Source organism: Chenopodium album, chromosome 17 (genome assembly GCF_948465745.1).
Source record: "Chenopodium album chromosome 17, dcCheAlbu1.1, whole genome shotgun sequence".
Classification (NCBI taxonomy): domain Eukaryota; kingdom Viridiplantae; phylum Streptophyta; class Magnoliopsida; order Caryophyllales; family Amaranthaceae; genus Chenopodium; species Chenopodium album.
The window spans coordinates 25,870,602-25,876,554 of NC_137850.1; the positions used below are offsets into that span (position 1 = coordinate 25,870,602).

The 5,953-nt window shown below is 38.8% G+C and overlaps 1 non-coding gene across 1 annotated transcript; it reads left to right on the forward strand.

Moving 5' to 3' along the window:
- The first annotated feature begins 5,846 nt into the window (after nt 1-5,846).
- LOC145590335 (small nucleolar RNA R71) lies at nt 5,847-5,953 on the forward strand. The gene has a single exon (XR_014101959.1). It is a non-coding gene; the product is annotated as a small nucleolar RNA R71 (small nucleolar RNA).

Sequence of the window (5,953 nt, forward strand, 5' to 3'; positions counted from 1 at the left end):
GTAATGTTCGTTTAATTTCATGAGCTGTTACTCACACGTCTTTAAGATTCTTTTTATTTTTTTATTTATTATTATTATTATTATTATTATTATTATTATTATTAATATTATTATTATTATTATTATTATTATTATTATTATTATTATTATTATTATTATTATTATTATTATTATTATTATTATTATTATTATTATTATTTTCTAACCTCACCCAGCCTCTTTTTTCATCCTTTATAATGTTTTGTTATAACCTGCCCATATCCAAAAAGTTGAAGTTTATACGTGAGAAAAGAAAGTTTAACTCGATTGAATTAGAGCAGCTCATGTTCTATCGTTTGGGAACAAGAATGAGTACTTTTGTCAAACAAATTGTTGCAGGAGCTAAGCTCTACTGCTTGAGACAACAGAATTGGGTAGAATAGAGGAGATAAGAGACTAAGAGAGTTAGAAAGAGAGAGAGAGAAGAGAGATAGAGAAGTTTTGTTTATTATAAAATCTTAGTGGCGCACTCAATTCATTTTGCCTTCTATACATTAATTTTCACTCTTTGCTCGATTCCCTTGCCCGGGATTTCTTTTTTGTGCACTCGATTTCTCCGATTTCGCGCCCGATCGGGCGAAATTTCACTCGATTTCTCCTTCACTTGCGTGCCCAATCGGGCGATTTTTCGCTCGATTTTTTGCTCGCTTGCACGCCCGATCGGGACACCCGATCGGGCAAGGATAAGGTTCGATCTGAACATTACTCTTGCGCCCAATCGGGCGAGGTCTGCCCGATCTGGCCCCTGCCCAGTTCGGGACACTCAATCTTTTTTAACTTTTTCTCTTGAATACTCTTTACTTGTTCAAAACCTGTGCCAAAAGACACTTTGTAAAGGTAAAATTGCACTCTTCTCACCTCTCAAAATAAAATAAAAAATAAAAGAAAGGAAAAAAAGTTAGTCTAGAAAGCAAGAAATACGGGTTGCCTCTCGCAAAGCGCTGGTTTATCTAGGTCCCGCATGACCCTCTTACCACAATGTAACTCAAGGTGAACCGGAACCGGTTAGGTGAACTAACTCAACCGCACCGATCGTAGCCCCTTCATGGTATAACTTGAGTCTTTGACCATTAACCTTGAACTCGTTACCTTGCTCATCAAACAATTCCACAGAACCAAACTTATTAGCCCTTTTTACAGTAAAGGGACCCGACCACCTTGACTTCAACTTTCCTGGGAAAAGTTTAAGTCTAGAGTTGAACAACAACACCTTGTCACCCTCTTTCAACTCTCTTGGAAGGATCATCTTGTCGTGCCATCTCTTGGTTTTCTCCTTGTAGACTCGTGCACTATCATAGGCCATCAACCTAAACTCATCGAGTTGGTTACTTTGAAGTAACCTCTTTTCTCCCGCTAGCTTAGCATCCAAATTGAGCTCCTTAATAGCCCAATATGCCTTGTATTCTAATTCCACCGGAAGATGACATGCTTTACCGTACACAAGTCTATAGGGGGTAGTACCTATTAGGGTATTAAATGCAGTTCTGTATGCCCAAAGGGTGTCATCCAACTTATCGCCCCAATCTTTCCTTGATTTGGCTACCACCTTCTCTAATATGACCTTGATTTCCCTGTTGGAAACTTCAACTTGGCCACTAGTTGGGGATGATAGGCTAGACCTGTCCTATGGTATACACCATACTTCTTGAGAAGGGTGTCTAACTTCCGCTCATGAAAGTGAGATCCTCCATCACTGATTATAGCTCTAGGTACTCCAAATCGTGGAAAGATGGTCTTCTTGAAAAGTCTATGGACCACCTTGGCATCATTGGTAGAAGTGGTAATGGCCTCAACCCACTTGGATACATAGTCGACGGTGACAATTATATAACGATTCCCATTTGAAGAAGGGAACGGTCCCATGTAATCAACACCCCAAACATAAAAAATTTCTACTTCCAAAATCCCGGTTTGAGGCATCTCATGCCGTCGCAAAATGTTGCCAGTCCTCTGGCAAGAGTCACAAGCCTGCACAAAAGTGTTAGCATCCTTGAACATGGTGGGCCAATAGAAACCTGACTCATTAATCTTGGCCACCATTTTGGTAGGGTCATGATGTCCACTATAAGGTGAAGTGTGGTAGCTAGTAAGAATGTCGTGGACTTCCCATTCGGGAACACACCTGTGAAATAATCCATCTGTACACTCACGAAACAAAAAAGGATCATCCAAAAAATAATGTTTAACATCATAAAGGAATTTCTTTTTCTGTTGGTAGGATACGTCAGGGGGTAGAGTACCACCCACTAAATAATTAGCAAAATCGGCATACCATGGGTGCTACTCTACAATTGCATACAAGTGATCATCAGGGAAAGAGTCATCTATAGGAAGAGAATTCTTACCCTCATTATACCTGATACGTGACAAGTGATCTGCCACAACGTTCTCTGCACCTTTTTTGTCTTTTATTTAAACATCAAAGTCCTGGAGTAAGAGAACCCAACGGAGTAGCCTAGGCTTTGATTCTGCCTTAGCTATCAGATACTTCAGAGCTGCATGGTTAGTAAAAACAATAACTTTAGAACCAACTAGATATGATTTAAATTTTTCTAAAGCATAAAGCACAACAAGAAACTCCTTCTCCGTGGTGGCATAGTTAACTTGGGCTTCGTCCAAAGTTTTACTTGCACAATAAATAACATGCAAAACCTTGTTCTTTCTCTGTCTGAGCACGGCTCCTAGTGCAAAGTCACTTGCATCACACATAATCTCGAAAGGAAGATTCCAATCGGGTGCACATATGATGGGTGCCGATATCAAAGCTTGCTTTATCCTGTTAAAAGCCTCAAGACACTCGTCAGTAAAAACAAAAGGGGCATCCTTGAGTAAGAGCTGAGTTAGTGGTTTAGCAATTTTAGAAAAATCTTTGATAAAGCGACGATAAAACCCCGCATGACCTAAGAAACTTCTAACTCCCTTAACATTAACTGGAGGAGGTAATTGCTCAATCACAGAAACCTTAGCTTTATCTACCTGTATACCCTTATCAGATACAATATGACCAAGAACTACTCCCTCTGTCACCATAAAGTGACATTTCTCCCAATTTAAAACCAAATTGCATTCTTCACATCTTTTCAAAATTTTGGCAAGATTTGCTAAGCATGCATCAAATGAAGAACCATACACACTAAAATCATCCATAAAGACTTCCATAATAGACTCTATGAAATCAGAAAAAATGCTCATCATGCAACGTTGAAAGGTAGCGGGGGCATTACATAAACAAAGGGCATCCTACGATATGCAAAAGTACCATAAGGGCATGTAAATGTGGGCTTGGGGGAGATGATCTTTTCTTGATCTTCAGGGTGAATCGGAATTCGGAAAAATCCCAAATACCCATCCAAATAGCAAAATAATTTATGATTAGCTAACCTTTCAAGCATTTTATCAAAAAAGGGAAGGGGGAAGTGGTGTGGCGATTTAGTTTACGATAATCGATGCACATACGCCACCCTGTAACAGTTCTAGTGGGAATTAATTCATTTTTCTCATTTTTAATCACAGTTATCCCACCCTTTTTAGGAACCACCTGTACAGGACTTATCCACTTAGAGTCAAAAATAGGATAGATAATACCTGCATCAAGTAATTTCATCACCTCTTTCTTAACTACTTCCTACATATTAGGATTCAACCTCCTCTGGGGTTGAATGCAGGGCTTATAATTGTCCTCTAGATGTATCTTGTGCATACAAAAATTAGGGCTAATACCCTTGAGATCATCAATACTGTACCCTAATGCCCTTTTGTGGGTTCTAAGAACCTCTAGAAGTTAGGAAGTTTGAGGGTCATCAAGTGTAGTACTAATGATCACAGGGTACAATTCCTGCTCATCAAGAAAAACATATTTTAAATGAGAAGGGAGAGGTTTTAGTTCAGGTTTCTTCACCTCTGCAGGTTTAGATTCCTGAACCAATTTTACTACCTTCTTACTCTCTTTAGGATCGAGTTCTTCTATGGCAAGAGCTTTCTTAATGGCATCCACCTCTTTGCTCCAAATACTCGTATCACCTGCAGACAAATCTCCACAAAGTATTTCTTCCAAGGGATCCCTTACAAGAACCTGTGGTAAGCTTTCTTCACAGATATCATCCATTATATCAATCACATCAGTTAAACAACAATTTTCCTCTAGCATAGGTCCTTTCAAAACCTTCCCTAAATTAAAAGTGATATTATCATCTCCAACAGAAAGGGTTAGTTTACCATTTTTAACATCAATTATGGCTCCTGCAGTATGGAGGAAAGGCCTACCTAATATAATGGGAATTTGTGTATCCTCAGCCATGTCTAAAACAACAAAATCAACAGGGATAAAAAATTTACCAACTCTAACAGGGACATCCTCTAAGATACCTAAGGGGTATTTAACAGAACGATCTGCCATTTGTAGAGTAATATTAGTAACTTTTAAATCACCCATATTAAGTTTAGAACATATAGACGATGGCATAACACTAACAGAAGCACCCAAATCACACAATGCTTTATCAATGAAGACATTACCAATATGACAAGGGATAGAAAAAATACCAGGATCCTTTAACTTAGGAGGGGATTTATTTTGCAATAAAGCACTACATTGCTCTGTAAAAGCTATAGTTTCTACCTCATTAAAGGCCCTTTTCCTAGTCAGAATATCTTTCATAAATTTAGCATATGCAGGAACCTGTGTAATAAGGTCTGTAAAGGGAACTGTTACCTGCAAATTTTTCACAACCTCCAAAAACTTACCAAACTGCTTATCCAATTTAGTTTTCAATTGACGATTTGGGAATGGTAGTTTGATAAATGGTTGTTATGCTTCTCTACTCTTTTCCTGAGTAGTATCCTTCCCTGAAGTTGTACCCTGTAATGTAGTATCAAAAATGTTAGTTTTACCCTGGAGCCCTGCAGGAACATCAGGTATAACGGAATCAGGATTAGAAATTTTAATTAAATTAGATTCATCCTCTTTGGGCATAGGGGGCCCATCGTAGTGTGAACCGCTTCTCAGGGTAATTGCATTTGCATGATCCATAGGTGGTATTCCTTGCGATGGTAGAACTCCATGCTGGCGAGTTTGTAGAGTAGAAGATAATTGGGCAATTTGGGTATCCATGACTTTATTATGGGCTATAATTGAGTCAATCTGTGTATCTCTACTCTCCATATGCTTTTGCATATTAGTTTACATCGCTCTAATTTCTGACAATGCAGGGTCAGAAGATGGAGTAGGGGTTTGTGCTGGGGCTTTTTAGTTAGAGTGGGGATGGTAATATTTCTGCTATGAAGGGGGCGCTTGTTGTGGTTGTTGTGGAGGTGAAGGATTTTGAACATTGGCACTCCGATAGGATAGGTATGGATGGTTCTGGAGGGCAGGATTATAGGTGTTGGAGTATGGGTTATTTTTCCTATAGGTTTGGAAGGCATTAACCTGCTATATAGAACTCCTGCAATCTTGCTCCCAATGTCCTACAATACCACAATTTTCACAAAAAGCTTCATTAGAATTATTAGAAACAGCAGAGACATTAACAACAGAAGTAGGAATAGCAGTACTAAGACTATCTAGTTTCTAGCAAATAGATGTAAGTTGGGCTTGCAAAAAGGATACTGAATCAACGTGGTGTTTGCCTTTGTTCACAAAGCCTCTAGAATTCCCATATTGGGAATTATTTACTGCCATATCTTCAATAACTTGACCTGCATCATCAACATTAAGATTCATAAATCTACCACTAGCCGTGGAGTCTAGAATCGTCTTTGATGTATTTCCTAATCCGTTGTAAAAGGCTTAAATCAACTGCCACTGTGCCAGATCATGATGGGGACACTCCCTCTGCAGATCTTTGAATCTCTCCCAAGCTTCATATAGCACTTCATCTGGCTCTTGGCCAAAATTCTGAATTACACTTCTCAATAG